The sequence below is a fragment of the Copidosoma floridanum genome, unplaced genomic scaffold (genome assembly GCF_036245765.1).
Source record: "Copidosoma floridanum isolate Cflo_tuat_1 unplaced genomic scaffold, Cflo_Japanese_pri ptg000002l, whole genome shotgun sequence".
NCBI lineage: Eukaryota > Metazoa > Arthropoda > Insecta > Hymenoptera > Encyrtidae > Copidosoma > Copidosoma floridanum.
In genome coordinates this window covers 3,264,338-3,281,280 of record NW_028321879.1, presented here as the reverse complement: position 1 = coordinate 3,281,280, position 16,943 = coordinate 3,264,338, and positions in this window count along the sequence as shown.

The window sequence follows — 16,943 nt, the reverse complement described above, 5'->3', positions numbered from 1 at the left end:
TCTGAAGAGTTGGTGCAGATTGTGCTCTGGCTAGATATGTCTCCTGGTAATCTGGCAGAGACGGCATCGGTTGGAATTAATTTATTTTTCTTTGATCGCACTCGTCGAGATTCAGGGTGAAGGGACACTTGGGTTCCTTCCCCCTTAGAGAAGAGTGTCGTCCGTAACCGGGATACCCAGCTGCAGGACTATCACCAGCATTCTCTGAACAGCTTGATGAGCTGCCGAAGTTCGACTATACAGCTAACGACACGCTCCGGCCTATTATAACCACACTTATTTATTTATGTTGCAGGTAGCTTCGATTTTATGTCGACGCCACCTAGCGGATTTTACTGAACTAAAGTGAAAAGCTGGCGTATTTTTGCAAAACTTTGAGCTCATTTATTGCTATTGTTACTAAATTTTTTAAGATAAAAACTATACTAAAACCATCTAGGAAGTATCATGAATCAGTGTGCAAAATTTCAGCAAAATCGGTTCAGTAGTTTTCGCGGTTAGCGATTACAACGGTTTTAGCGACTTTGCTTTATATATTAGTAAGATAACCTCGTGTTTCCCGCTCGTTGGAATGTATATGTATACATATATTTTTTTTACAAATGATTGCAAAATACGTACTGCTATTTGTACGAGATTAATTTCATTGTAATTGACAAAAATAAATAGTTAAAATATATACGTTGCTATTTGTAAATAAAAATAATTTTCAAATGATTTATTGTTAAAATACATGTTTTTCATTATGATTATCTTTTATTCATTTGCCTAATACAATACGAGTCCTTTTTTGCGAAACAGAGGGTATCAGCATGAACCTTATTTTTATGTGTATGTATATGTATATGTACCCAAACGACGTACATATACATATATATATATACACTTATGTGTGTGTGTGTGTGTGTGCACATTTGCTTGGGGTCAATACCGATTCAGTATGGCTCCCGAGCAAAGTTGGTAAGCGGGGTAATATACCAATTCAGTATATCAGCGTTGCAACTGTAGTATAAGGCAGAAGCAACGGTAGTATAGTTCACGCACTACAGTTGCACGGAGGCCTGTATACTACGGTAGCAAAAGCCATATACTTTCGTTGTGGCGCTCGGGCGCTACAGTCGTATACGACGCACTATACTACTGTTGCACGCAGCTATACATACTACCGTAGTACCAGAGATCTCTCCGTGCAGTTGTTTTGGTAACTAAGGTGGGGAGATTGGTTCGTGAGGCTTGCCCGTTGGAGACTGTCCTGTTGGCTCAAGTTTTTTTTCCCTTAATAGCTGTTAGATTCGCCCAGTGCAGACCTTGGAGAGGATCGGTGATTCCTGGTTGAATGCTTAGTATCGAGAGGGTAATAATATAAAGTCGTTGGTCACTGGGGTTTCCAGCCTTGCAAAGAATAACTCCTCTCGTGACGACTGCCAGTGAATGACTGACTTGGTTTAATAGTGGCCGTTTTTAGTTAACATAGTCTTTTAGTCGACAAAACGCTCCCGGAAATGATAGTAAAAATGTATTCGTCGGCAAGACAGTTTAAACTCATGTGGCCCTTAAAAGAACCGAATAGATTGATGGTTAAGTAGAAAACGTAAATACTTATAATGGCCCTGAAAAGGGCCAGTGGTGAAACTTCCAGCTGTCCTAATTATTATTCTTGATGATGAAGAGCTGGCTGCAGGTAGCTTGACTTTTGCCGTTAAAGTCTCTGTGTACGGAGTCTGCAATGGAGGGAGGTACGCCGCTGACCAAAGAATATCTCACCTTCGGGTCGTTCCCCAGATAACCAACCGCTCATCGTTAGTCGGGAAAGTTAGCCTACAGAATACCTTCTCTGTGGGTATAACGTTAGGACGACTGAGAAAGAAGCCGTTGTGGCTGCCCGTGCTCCTCAGGGCTGTCTTCCCTAGCCTGCATTTGAAGTAAAAAATTTTCTGACGGCACCAGGCCAGATGGTGAAACGGCCACACTACTCTGAAGTGTTGGAGCAGATTATGCTCTGGCTAGACATGTCTCCAGGTGATCCACCGAAGACGTTATTGGTATGATTAATTTTTTATTGGTAGCACTCGTCAATTCTGGAGGATTAGGGCGGAAGCAGACTTAGGTCACTTGTCCGTTGGAGAAGAGTGTCATCGATAACCGGGATACCCAGCTACATCATGTACATTAGCGATGCAGCTCGATGATCTGCCGGTAGACGAATATAGAAATTATCGAGACGCTTCAGCCTGTTATAAGTACACTTATTTAATTCTGTTGCAGGTAGCTTCGATTTTATGTCAACGCCACCTAGCAGATCCTACTGAACTAAAGCTATAAGCTGGCGTATTTTGACAAAACTTTGAGCTTATTTAGTGGTATTGCTGTTGAATTCTTCAAGATAAAAACAATTCTAAAGCCATTTAGGAAGTGTCAAGAATCGGTATGCAAATTTTCAGCAAAATTGTTCATTAGTTTTTGCTGTTAGCGATTACAACGGTTTTAGTGACTTTGCTTTAAATATTAGTAAAAAAATCGAATCCCAAAAAGCTAATCCTAATGACCCAGGATGCCTAATGCTAGCGCGCTTATTAACTTATTATAACTTAATCCCAACAAGCTAAATTTAATGACCTCCACACTTACTGTCATTGCACTTATCAATTTTATAAAATTTTTTCTTGCGCAGTTTTATCTAATAACCTGGAGTGCCTACTCTCAGCGCGCTTAGTAATTTGTTAAATTTTAATTGGCCAATTAAACCCAATTACTCAGGGTGCCTTTCTCAGCAAGCTTATTTATTTATTAATTTTCAATTCTGAGCAACTTAACCCAATGAACATAGAAGCTTATGGCCAGCCCGCTTGTTAATCTATTCTAATTAAATCCCAAAAAGCTGAATTCAATGACTCGGCGCTCACTGATAGCGTGCTTTTTCATTGTATTGAATCAAATCTCGAGCAGCTAAACCCAATGACCCCGTGATTTTACTTACTGCCAGTGCGCTTAATAATTATTAATATTCAATTCCAAGAAGCTTAATTCAATGACCAGGCATTCTAACTGCAATCGCAGTTATTAATGTATTACAAATCAAATACTGAGGAGCTGAACGCAATGACCTGGGGCGCTTACTTTTTAGCGTGCTCATTAATTTAACAAAATTAAATCTCAAGAAGAGGAATTTAATACTGCCGTCTCACTTTTTCATTTAATAAAGTTGATCCTGAGCAGTTAAACGCAATGACCCGGGGCGCTTTCTCCCAGCGGGCTTATTTATTTATTTAATTAACATTAGGAGCAGCTAAATTCATCGACTCGATGCGCTTACTGCCAGTTTGTTTATTAGTTCATTAAAAAAAAATTCCAAAAATCAGAATTAAACGACCCAGGTAGTTTACTGCCAGCGTGCTTATTCATTCGTTTGATAAGATTCTCTGGCGGCCGAACCCAATTACCCGAAGCGCTAATTGCCAGTGGGCTTATTAATTTACTAACAGTAATTCTCGAGCAGCTTAACCAAATGACACAGGGCGTTTATTGTCATTGCCCTTATTAATTTATTAAAATGACGTTCCAGCAGCTAACTCTAATAACCTAGGATGCTTTCTCTCAGCGTGCTTAGTAATTTTTTAAGTTTACATTACGAGCAACTAAACTCAGTGGCTCAGGGTGCTTACTGCCATCGCGCTTATTAATTTACTACAATTAAGTTCCAAGAAGCCAAACCCAACGACCCATGGCGCTTACTGCAAGCGCGCTTATTAACATAATAAAGTTAAATCTCAAGATGCTAAACTCAATAACTAAGCGGGCTTACTGCAGCGTGCTTATTTATTTCGTTTTATTAAATTTTGAGCATCTCAACGCAATAACCCAGGGGATTTACTGCACGCTTATTTATTTAATCAAATCAAATTCTGTGCAGCTAATGTATCTATTTTTCACTATTTAAATAAATTATTTAAAATTTAATTTTAAGCAGCTAAACTTAATGATCGATAGCGTTTACTGCCAGCATGCATATTATGTATTAAAATTAAAACAAGAACAGCTTAGGCTTATGACCTGGAACGCTTTCCCCGTCGTGGTTATTTATTTACTAATATTTAATCCTGAGCAACTAAGCCCAATGACCCAAAAAGATTACAGCCAGCCTGCTTATATATTTATGAAAAGTTAATCTTGAGCAGCTAAGCCCAATGACCAGGCACGCTTACTGCCAGTACGTTTATTTATTTATTAAAATTGAATCCTAGGAAGCTGACCCAATGACCCAAGGTGCCTACTGCCAGCGCTCTTATTAATTTATTCACCTAACGACCCGAGGTGCTTACTTCCAGCACACTTATTAATTTATAAAAATTGATTTTCAAGCAGCTAAATCCAATAACCTTAGGCGCTTATTTTTAAGGCGCTGATTAACTTTTAAAGTTACATTACGAGCAGCTCAACTTAACGACCAAGCACGCTTTATGCCAGCTTGCTTATTAATTAATTAAAATTTAATCTTAAGCAGCTTAACTTAATGATCGAAAGTGCTTACTGGCAGCATGCTTATTATGTATTAAAATTGAAACCAGAGCAGCTTAGCCTAATAACTGAGCGAGCTAGCTGCCAGTGCACTTATGTATTGATTTCAATTAAGTCTTAAGTTGCTTATCCCTGATGACCTACCGCGCTTATTACAAGCGTGCTTATTAATTTATTTAACTTAAATTCCGAACAGCTAATCTTCCAATACTTAGCGCGCTTACTGCCAGCGCGTTCATATATTTTTAAAAAATAAATCCCGAGCAGATAAATCCAATGACCGGGAGCGCTTTCTGCCAGCAACATTATTAATCTATTAAAATTAAATTCCAAGAAGCTGAATCTAATGAACCTGTGCGATTACTGCCAGCGTGCTTATTTGTTTGTTTAAATTAAATCTTAAGCAGCTAAACCCCATGACCTAAACTTGGGGCACTTTTTACCGGTGCAGTTATTAATTTATTATAAATATATCTTAAGCAGCTGAATATAATTACCTAGAGCCTTTTCTGCCAGCGCGCTTATTATTTTATCCAAATTGACTTCCAAATAGCTAAGCAAAATGTCCTGGGGCCCTTCTCCCAGTGTGCTTCGTTATTTATTACAATTTTATTCTGAGCAGCTAAACCCAATGACCCGGGCGCTGCCTCCAGCGTGCTTATTAATCCATTAAAATTAATTTTTGAGCTGCTACACTTAATGTCCTGGAGCCGATACTACCTGCACGCTCATTAGTTTATTAAATTTAATCTCGAGCAGCCAAATTTAATGATACAGCACGCTTGCTGCCAGCGCGCTTATTTATTTAGTAATATTACATGCCATGCAGCTACACTTAATGACTCAGCACGCTTTTTATTTTTTTCAAATTAAACTCTAAACCGTTAAACGCAATGACCTGGGGCGCTTTACCCTGTGCGCTTTTTTATTTATTAGAATTATATCTTGAGCAGCTAAACCCAATCACCTAAAGCACTTGTTGCCAGCGAACTTTTAAATTTATTGAAGTCCAATCCGAACAGCTATACCTGTCGACTCGAGACGCTTACTTCCAGCGCGCTTATAAATTAATTAAAATTAAATCTTGAACAGCTATACCCAATGAACTGGCGTACTTATTATGTTATTAGAATTGAATCCTGAGCAGATAAACCTAATGACCAGCCGCACTTACTGCCATCACATTTAGCAATTTATCAAAATTAAATTTCGGATAACTAGACCCAATGATATAGCGCGTTTCTGCTAATTTGCTTATTAATTTATTAAAAAAATATTCTGAACAAGAAACCTAATAACCTGACTAGCTTACTGCCATACTGCTTAATTGGTCATTTAAATTAAATCTTGAGCAGCTGAACCCAATGACCTGGGGTGCTACTGCTAGCGCACTAATTTTTTATTAAAATAGAATCCTGAGAAGCTTACCACAATGACCGAGCACGCTAACTTCCATCGTGCTAAGATATTTATTAATTTTAAATCTTGAGCAGCTGAACTTAATGACTTATGAATTCATTTAAATTGAATTCCGAGCCGCTAAACACAATAACCTAGAGCGCTTACTGCAAGCGTGATTATTATTTTTCAACATTTTATGAGAGCAGCTAAACTCTATGACCTAGCACGCTTTCTGCCAATGCGCTTATTATGTAATGAAAAATATATCTTGAGCAGCTAAACCTTATAACCTGGCTCGCTTACTATCGGCGTGCTTATTTGCTTATTTAAATTAAATTTAGGGCAGCTAAACCCAACAACATGTGGCGCTTACTGCCAGCACGCTTATTAATTTATTAAAATTAAATCCCAAGCAGCTAAACACAATTATGCAGCCCGCTTGGATATTTATTCATTTTTAATTCTGAGCAGCTGAACTTGATGACCCAGCGCGACCCCTGCCAGTGTGCTTATTCATTTATTATTATTAGATACCGAGCAGCAAAACTCAATGACCCGGGGTGCTTACTGCCAACGCGCTTATCATTTTATTTAAATTAAATCTCAAACATCTCTACCCAATGACATAGGCCCTTCTTCTAGTATGCTTATTTATTTATTAAAACTAAATCTTAAGCAGCTACACCTGTTGGTGTATTGGGACGCCCAGGAAAATAATGTAGACGCGTTACTTGTAGTTATGATAACATGTGGCGAAAGAACTGCTATGGCGCTTGTTTGCGTGAGTGTTCTCTCTGCTTCTGAGCTTTCAGAGCTCTAACTGAAAGGCTTTGGTGCTTTGCCACAAGGGTGCTCTCTCACAACACCTTTCTCTTTTTAATTGAGACATGTATATTATTTATAGTGTACATATATGAAAGGTGTTACAACAGTACACTTGCTTCATTCACCGTATCGCTCGGGTGGCTTTATTTGCCGTGTAGTTTGTCGTAGGCCTTGATTAGCGTCGCTTGTGGGTGTCATATCTTTTGCGCTGACGGCGCTGCCGTTTACAATGGTTCCGTTACGCTGTTTGTCGTTCGCGTCGCCTGTGACGCGACGTTAGGAGCTTCATCACCACTTATATCACTGTTGACATGGCCTAGCAAGCTTACATTCGTGCTGTTTCTCGTTTGCTTATTGGTATCGCTCTGATCGTTCGCGTGGGAGGGATCGACCGTGTTTTAACCGTAGTCTCGATAAGGCTCATTTGTTCGTTGAGAGAATCAGAAAGTGCGATAATGAAGGAATTAATTCTCTTAGTGTCACTATAGATCTTACTACAAGCACTTATCAGTTCCGCTTTCAACCTACTCTGGGCTGTTATAAGCTCAGTTCTTAGGCTACTTTGGGCTAGAGTATAATCCGTAACGAATTTTTAAAAATAAGCAGGGGTGGACTCGTTGTTGTGAGTTCCTATATTGTTGGTCAAGTCTTCAAGAGGGTCAGAAGAAGCACCAATCAAGGCAGCTTCGGCTCATTACCGTAAATAGTAAGGGGTGATAATAATGGATGCTTAGGCGAGTTGCGAGTGGAATAGAGAGAGAGAGGCCAGAGACGAACTTAGCGTATAAGGTATATATGCATACGACGGTAGGGAACAACAAACAAATCTGGACAAGGAGATATAAACAAACCAGCGTTTATCAGAGCACTTTAAGTGATACGGTTCGAGACATACAGTGCACCGCACACACGTACGACTTTCTTTGTAAGAATAGTCAGTACGCCTACAAGAGATACACAATTTACGATTCATAAGTTGACATTAAACACACGTAAAGGAAATCAATAGAAATCCATAACAAGACCAATAAACATAACACATTATAGATATACAAGTAGAACACGTATACATGAAGTAAAGTAATAAATACGCAGAACTAGAGATTAAAAACATAAAGTACCCTAATGGGCAAATTAAAATAAAAAATACAAAGTTTTGACATAAAGTATGGACAGTATAAATAACTAAGGCAACATAAATACGGGAAATAAAAATGTTATGAAAAAAATGTATATAACTGTTAAGTGAAGTAAAATATTGTAGGACTCTAATACTAAATCAAACGAATAGACTGCATTTCATCACTAAAAAAATTAAAAATTAATAAAGATTCGTCTATACTATTACAGGATTAACACGATTAGCCTCCACTCAACAGTTCGATAGTGAAGAAGTCTAGAATTGTGATAGTCAATCTCGGTTATCACGCTTCGCAAATTCAAAAACACTTACACATATACTGATGATCGATGTCACTTCGGTTGAATGATTTTTGTGCACCAAAAATAAACACAGAAAACGATCAGCCAGATGATTGGAGGTCGAAGCAATGTGGACAGGATATAATCTGAATAATGCCGGCTTTATGACAGCAGTAATCGACGAATATATTTGATCGACGAAAATGGCATTAACACTTTCCCCGGCTCAAAAATAGAGAGCCTGCTATTTGCCCTCAAGAGCCCGAGCCAGCAGGAGTCGGGGTATCTGCAACAATTGCAATACCTCAGAGAGATTTTCCAATAAAAACGTGAGAGAATTTAAAGTAACAGGAGATCTATGGGCAACAACCCGAGTAGATACGTCAGCCTTGACTCACCTGTGAAGCGTATCCTTTGTAGGGATCCGGGACGAGGTGAAAGCGGTTTCGACGTATGACGCCACTCTTTTCCGTTTTTACAACGAATGAGTTTGGCTTATCGCTCAATTTATCAACCTTGCCATTACACTGCTTGTCAATGATTCAAACGCTTTCGCCAACTTTTAAATCACGAAGCTTAGACGAGCAGTGCCTTTTGTTGTACATTTTTTTCTTGTTTCTGTTTTCTCTCATTTTCTTTGTTAGAAACGTCAGAATAACTTTTAGACGTGCCTAAATTTTCTGGGAGAACGGGCAAATTTGATCTAATCTTTCTCGAAAACATAAGCTTGGCTGGTGATTAGCCGTTTTCAAAGGTGGTAATTCTGTACGCTAGAAGGCCCGAATTAATGTCGTCGCATTTTTGATTATTTTTTTTGCAATTTTAACCACGGCTTCGGCGGTGCCATTACTCTGAGAAAATTTAGGCGAACTCGTGATGTGTTCGAAGTCATAGTTTTTTGCGAACTGCGCAAAGCGAGATGAGAATTGCGTTCCGCAGTCGGTTCAAACGATCTCGGGTATGCCAAATCTGCCAAATACAGTTTTGTATTGATCAATTATGTTATCTTCCCTTAAAGAATTTAAGGCGCAGGCTTCAAAGAATCGAAAGTAATAGTCAGTTACTAGTAAATACCAACGCTGCTTTACGTAAAATAGGTCCATGCCGACCTTTTGCCACGGGCAACTTGGGAATTCTTCTACAACAAAAGGTTCGCGTTGGTTTTGTCTTTTTTCTACGCATGATGGGAAATTTTCCACGAAGTTACGTAGCTGACGGCTCATGCCAAACCACAAAATTTATTATTTTACTCTTTCGCGGCATTTTCTTATACCGAGGTGCCCGGCATATATTTTAATACAACAATTTTAATTGTAAAGTAGGTGGAATTACGAGTCTCGAGTTGTACAGTCAAAAATCGCGGTATACCATTAAATTATCTCTAAGTTTGTGGTAACCGGATTTAGCATCTAATTTTAAGAAAATTTTATTTCCGTTCAAAGAAGCCAGTAGCACGTCTATTTTAGATAATGGGTGAACGGTGTGTCTGGCGCTTTTATTGAGCTGTGTAAAGTCGACGCACAGCCTGATTTCGTTAGAGCCTTTCTTTGGGACAACTGTGATTGGACTGCACCAGTCGGTTGGTTGGTTCGCCGGCTCTATCACACCAACGTTCGTCAGCCTGTCAATTTCCGCACGGAGTTTTGGTAATAATGGAATCGCGGCAGAGTGGGGGGTAGGCTGAAAGAAGGGTTCCGCATCGTCGTGCAAGTGTATTTTCAATACACGTTCGAATCAGCCGAAACCGTTTAATACATCACTGTATTTTCCTAACCATTCCGCTTTCTGTACGCATTTGATTTTGTTTACAAAATTTTTTCGAATTAAATCGAGCTTTTCAATTTCTGGTTGGCCAAGTAAATTATTTTTCAAATTTCTAATCACATAGACTTAAGTGATTACCGTTTTATTATTATAAGTAATTTTTGGTTTTAAGTCGAATTTGTTGGATGGGCGAAAGCTTGGTCCAGCCACGGAGACTGACACGGATGAACCCTGGTTTTTGGTATCGAGCATCTTGTTGGGCCATTGGGTTTAGTTTCTTGGGATTCAACTTTAATAAATTAATAAGCGCGCTGGCAGTAAGCGCTCTGGTTCATTTGGTATAGCTGCTCAGGATTTTATTTTAATAAATTAATAAGCGCACTGGCCGTAAGCGTGGTGGGTCATTGTGGGTAAGCAGCTCAAGATGTAGTTTTAATAAATTATGAGCGTGCTGGTAGTTAGCGTGCTGGATTATTGGGGATAAGCTGCTTGGGATTTAATATTAATAAATTAATAAAAGCACTAGCAGAAAGTTCGTCAGGTCATTGGGTTTAGCCATCCGGGATTTTATTTGAATAAGTTAATAAGCACACTGGCAGTAAGCACCCTGGGTCTATGGGCTTAGCTGCTCGGAATTCAATTTTATTTAATGAATCAGCACGCTGGCTGTAAGCGTGCTGTGTCATTGGGAATTAGGTTTTCGGGATTGAATTTTAATAAGTTAATAAGAGTACTGGAAGTAACTGGGCTGGGTCATTGGGCTTAGCATCTTGGAATTTAATTTTAATTAATTGTTGCGCTTATTTTCTTATTTGAATCATATTCTTAGCTGCTGATCACCTATATTTTGACTCGCTTACAAACAGATATTAATTTACAACATTGTGTCTATTGCCTACGTATGTAGCTGTATATCAAGTTGCGTGGGAGCGCGACGAGGCAAGTTAGAGAGTTTGCAATCCAGCATGTACTACCGTATTCTGTGATGTTACGTCTGTTAACACAAATTACGTCTTTCAAATTGCGTTTGCTACACTGCCGCAATAGTTGCGCAAAATTGTTGTAATTTAATTTTAAAAAAAACGGAAAATCTTGCTCGCAGCGTTTATTTTTATCTTTCGTGTAGTTCAACGCGCACCAAGGAACTTTTTGAAAATTTAAAGTATATAGATTTGCCTAATAATAAAACCCTGAAGTTGTTCCAAACAAGATGGCTTGAAGCTTACAGATGTTTTGATCGTCTTTTGAGCATATGGTCTGCGCTTATAGATTTTTCTACTGTAGTAGTTTTTAAGAAAACAAGCTCATTGCAATGTGAAGACAAATTAGAATCGAATGCAGAAAAAACATTTAACTTATTGCAAGATTCTGCGATTAAAGCTTACTTATACTTTCCTTAATTTAATCTTAATTATTTTAATTTATTTGATGTAAAATTTTATATAAGAATCTTTAAACCGATCAGATTAAAAAATGGTACAGAATTTGTTAAAAAATATTTCGATGAATTTTATTAATAGACAATCCCTTGGAAACATTTTTTTGCCTTGTTTCAACGCGAGTCTATTGCCTTTAAATGAAACGTACTTGGAAGTTAAAAAAGTTTTAATTAATTGTCAGAAATTCTACGTATCCGCATTTATAGATATTAGTGAACATTTACTTCAAACCGACAACTTTTTCATGAATTTAGATATTCTTGATCCCTGGATAGCTTTAGATGAATTGAGCAGAAAACAATTTCCAGATTTAAATACTGTCATAAAAAAATACCTCCTATTTTTAAATTCAGGTTTAATAGCTTTTGAGTGGCGTACTTTATGCATACGTTTTGACGCGGACGAAAAAAAAAATTCAACTAATCGTGTTACAGAGCAATTTTGGAACAAAATTATGGACTTAAGAAATGAAGCAGGAGAATGTATTTTCCCTGCGTTAAAACCCTTAATAGAAAAAATATTTTCTGTACCTTTATCGAATGCTGAATCAGAAAGATTTTTTTCCGTTGTGAATGTACTAAAAGATGAAAAAGCTAATAGTACGGGTATTTCATTATTAAATGCTAGATGTTTTTTAGGATCATACAGTAAAGTATACGATATAAATTGTAGCAATATAGGTACTACCAAAAAACATTTAAAAAGCTTTAATAGTAACATGTTCAAAGAATAAATTATTTATTTAGTATTAAAGTATTCATTCAATTTTGTAACACTGCTTCTTTACCTGAAAACAAAAAAAGACACCATGCAAAGTTGAAAAATCATGATCACGTACGTCACCTTTCTCCCTCTTACACCTCGGGTTTCTTCTCCTGAAAAAGGGGGATTGATTTGTGCGTGAGTTCTCCCGTTCTACGAGGAGAACTATTAAACTATCACAAACAAATACCTTTAACTATTTCTTTTATTCAGCCACTTAACAATAAAACACAGTATCTCCTTATACAATACACGCCACCACGCTTCACATTGTCCTCTAGACTGTGCTGCGGCGACTCCGCCTCGCACCACGTGAGCCGCAAGCGCATGTCCACTACGTTCTGCTCGTCCTGGACCAGGAGAGGCTTCTGACACATACTTACACTCCATCGCCAATTCCACACACTACTATATTCTCTCTCTCTCTCTTATCTCTCGCGATGAGTACAGTAACGGTCTGTTTTGATAGTGCTTCTTCACTGTAGATCTGTCTCCGGCTGTCTGTTGCCTACGGGCACTTTGATTTCAGGTGAACTGCACGCTATATTATGCAGGTTTGTTGTGTAACTGTTATCTTAGCAGTCTGTACACAGCCTGCAAGGTGTCATCGACTTTGCTCCGTGTTGTTTTTTTAAGAGGCTACGAGGACAGAGCTGACATGTTTCTTCTATCTCTTTTGGATTACTCAACTGTGCAAGCGTGGAATACCTGGATGGGCTATTACGCCGTAGTTTCGGAAGGCCGATTCCCACAGCTGTTGATATGAGTGAGGATGAGGGAGACGGAAGAAAGGAGGAGAGGGATAGCAATGTTTCGAGTGCAGACAATACGGATGACGAAGATGACGCCATGCTGTCTGCTTCTAAGGTTCGTCTGCTGCTCAAACGTACCAAACATGATGTTGATGTTTTGTTACAGCGATTGGGTAATGAAAGAGAAAAGTCAGTCAAGTCAGCACTGCAAACTGCTATAAACTCTCTTAATTCTGCGTTGATCAGCATATCTTCTGCATTTTTGGCTAATCTTGCAGTTGAAGAGGAACGTTATAACAGCGAACTTAAATTGCAACAGATAATTGACAGATTACCTTTGACTGTCGCAAAAAATCGGACATCCGCTGGATCAGCTACAGGTAAAGCTAAAACATTTGCTGATGTTGTGGGACGAGGCGCATATAGTAATGTAGTACTTGGCAATGGTAAATTGATCCCAGTAAGGAATGAGACTTGAGTAAGGATAGGTCCTCTTGATGAACATGCTAAAGAATACAAAACAGCTTTAGACACTAAAAATGCGTTAAAATCTATCTCTGCAGCTGATCTGGGTCTGAAAGTTGGGCGAGTTACATTGACCTATAACAAATCAGTAGTTGTTGAGGGTGAGGCGTTACAAAATTTGATAAAATGCCTTAATTTAGTGAAATTGGAACTTGAAGTTAAACCTACGCAAAAGTTACAGCCACGCATCATCATGCATGATATACCTGTTGAGTACGCTAAGGATGAAATTCACAGTAGCCTTATAGCACAAAATTTTCGTGAATGTAAACAAGAGGAAATAAAAATAATCTATCTATACTCAGCACGTGACAAAAAACACAGATCATGTGTGATTGAATTACCGCCTGAACATCGTAAAAAATAATTCCTTCAAGATAGAATAAGCCTTGGTTTGGTCTAATGCAGGTTCGATGATCATGTATCTCTAGTGCAGTGCTACAGATGTCAAAAGCTGGGTCATATCGCTACAAATTGCAGTGATGAGGTGGTTTGTGGTTCTTGTGCTGACTCACATAGTACTAAGGATTGTACATCTAGATCATCTGAATGTTGTATTAATTGCAAAAATAATAAGCTCCACAACACAAAGCATTGTGCATTTGACAAGATTAAGTGTCCTACACTTCGTGCTGGTATACAACGCAAATTCCATACTATAAACTATGGCGAATAACACCATAAATGTGAACACTAGTAGATTTGTTATAGGACACGTAAATGCACAATCTATACCAGCTCATTTGCATGACCTTAAAGGACTCGTCAAAGACTACAACATGGCCGTGTTTGGTATTAGTAAAACATTTCTCAAGCCTAGTACACTAAGCAATTTAGTTTCATATACCAGGATATCGTTTAATTAGACATGATCGGATTACCAAGGGTGCTGGAGGTGTGGCTGTTTATGTTCACGATTCACTCAAATGCAGGATAGTTAAGGTATCTGACACCCCACTTATGTATGTTAAACATCCAGAATTCCTAATTGCGGAAATCAAAAGCAAGTCTTTCACCGTACTCTGTGTCCTAGTGTATAGCCCGCCTAAATCTGGATTCTGGGTTGATGTTGAGACCGCAGTAATGGATAGTGCTTGAGCGTATGATCAAGTTATAATGGGTGATTTTAACATTGAGTGGAATGTCAATTCTACTAATAAAAATATTCTCAAGTGTTCTCTGAGTTCCATGGGCCTGGAGAGGTTGCCTTTTGATCACACTCATCATGGTGCGGAGTCGGATTCTAAAATTGATTACATCTGCTTGAATAAAGTTCACTATGTAAAAACTTGTAAGCAACTGAGACAGCCATGGATCTCTGCACATGATGTTATCATAGTTGAGTTGGATATTTCAGCATCTAGAGTACCTCCAAGGGTTAAGAAATATCGGTCGTACACATGTATTGATAAAGGTAAAGTGCTTAATGATTTGAGTGAGGTTGATTGGAGTTCTTTGCAAAATGTAGATCTTGAGGACAAAGTGAGTCTTCTTACACAAGAATTAACCAGAATACTTGACCACCATGCGCCCTTTCGAACAGCAACCATTAAGAGTAGGCCCACCCCCGGCTTTCATCTGACATTAGGGAGTTGATCAGGAGGCGTAATCGGGTATGGCGAGATTATCAACGTTATAGGACTGATGAGTTTCACACTGCCTAAAAACAACTGCGCAATGAAGTCAAAGTTAATGTAAAGAATGCCATGCAGGCATATTATTGACGTATTTTTTCTGAATGCAAAACAGCTACACATACTTGGAACACTATTAGGTCATTGGGTTTAATTAGACGCAATGAATCCACTACAGATTTTCCTATACCTCCTACAGAACTTAACAAGCACTTTATTGAACCGCAAGAGTCCCGATCACTATCATCGCCCCAAGGACCGAGAATCTCACCAGACCATCGCTTTTACTTTGGTCATATTGAATTACCGGATATATTAAAGGCCTTCAGCTCTACACATTCTAATGCAACCGAAACTGATGGACTAAACCTAAGATTTCTCAAAATATGCCTGCCGGTTATTTTTCCAGTTTTGATTGATACAGTTAACTCATCACTTCAGTCTGGGGTTTTTCCAGACGCATGAAAGCGAGCACTAGTCTTTCCAATGCCCAAAAAGAGTAATCCCACTCTGGCAGGCGACTTCAGGCCAATCAGCATATTATGTACTTGGGGCAAGATTTTGGAGGCAATTGCATTGAAATAAATAATGAGTTATCTTGATGAGAATGATATACTCGATTGTTTTCAGTCTGGTTTCCGAAGACAGCACAGCTGCCACACTGCACTAATCCGAATAGTCGACGACATTAGGGAAGCTACGGACAGGAACTGTGTTACACTGATGATAAGCCTTAATCAGTCACGATCCTTGATGTGGTCAATATTGACTTACTTGTTGCCAAACTTTTAACCATTGGCTTCTCTGATGTTGTGGCATCGTGGATCGGATCTTACTTGACTGAGAGATCGCAGATAGTTCGTGCACCCACTGGTGAACTTTCTCAGACACTCTTTCGTGGCTCGGGTGTGCCTCAGGGAAGTTTACTTGGGCCACTGCTTTTCTCAATTTTTTTCAATGATATTTGAGTTAATTGTAGAGATTGTAAATATCATATTTATGCTGATGACTTTGGTTTTTAAATACAAAGTAAGGTCCAAGAGGCCAGAAATATTATACAGAAGGCGAATAAGATTCTAGAAGATGTCTCAATGCGGTTGGATGTAAATGGCCTTATTGCTAATGATAAAAAAATAAAAGTGACTTGGTTTGGTACTAGAGGTATAAATAGTCGTCTATATGCAAATAACTCATTACCTAATTTATTATTTAATGGAGTAATTATTGAACCGACTGAAAAAGTTAAGCTGCTGGGAGTCATACTCGATAGTACATTGACATGGAGACCACATTGTACGATAGTTGCAAACAAATGTTACTCTGCATTAGCACAGATTAGGCACTTTAAGGACAGTCTCTCGAGTAGCACTAGACTTCTCTTGGTACGTACACTTATATTTCCACACTTGGATTACTGTGTGTCTCTCTTTTATGGCTTATCATCGGAATTGGAGCTTAAGATGACTCGTTGCTTGAATGCTGCCCTTCGCCTCATTAATGATATTCGAAAATTTGATCATATAACACTAACTTATAAAAAGTATGGTATTATGTCATATTCTAACAGAAGAATATATGTTATACTGTGCCTTCTGCAGGGAATCCTTACAGCACAAAGGCCTGCATATATTGCTGAACTATTTACTTTCAAATCTGCCTCACCAAATGTAATCAACCTCAGAAATTCGAATACTGCAGAGTTACTAGTGACATGTGTTAATCTTGAATGGAATGCACTGCCTGCTAAACTACGATCCATCCAAACTTCAGCATTGTTTGAAAGCAGATTATTTAAATATATTATTAGTGAAGATTTTAGACTTAAGTAATGAAGTTATATATTATTTTATATGTTGTTATATGTGCAATTAGGTTAGCCTATATTTAAAAACTTTAAGAATACT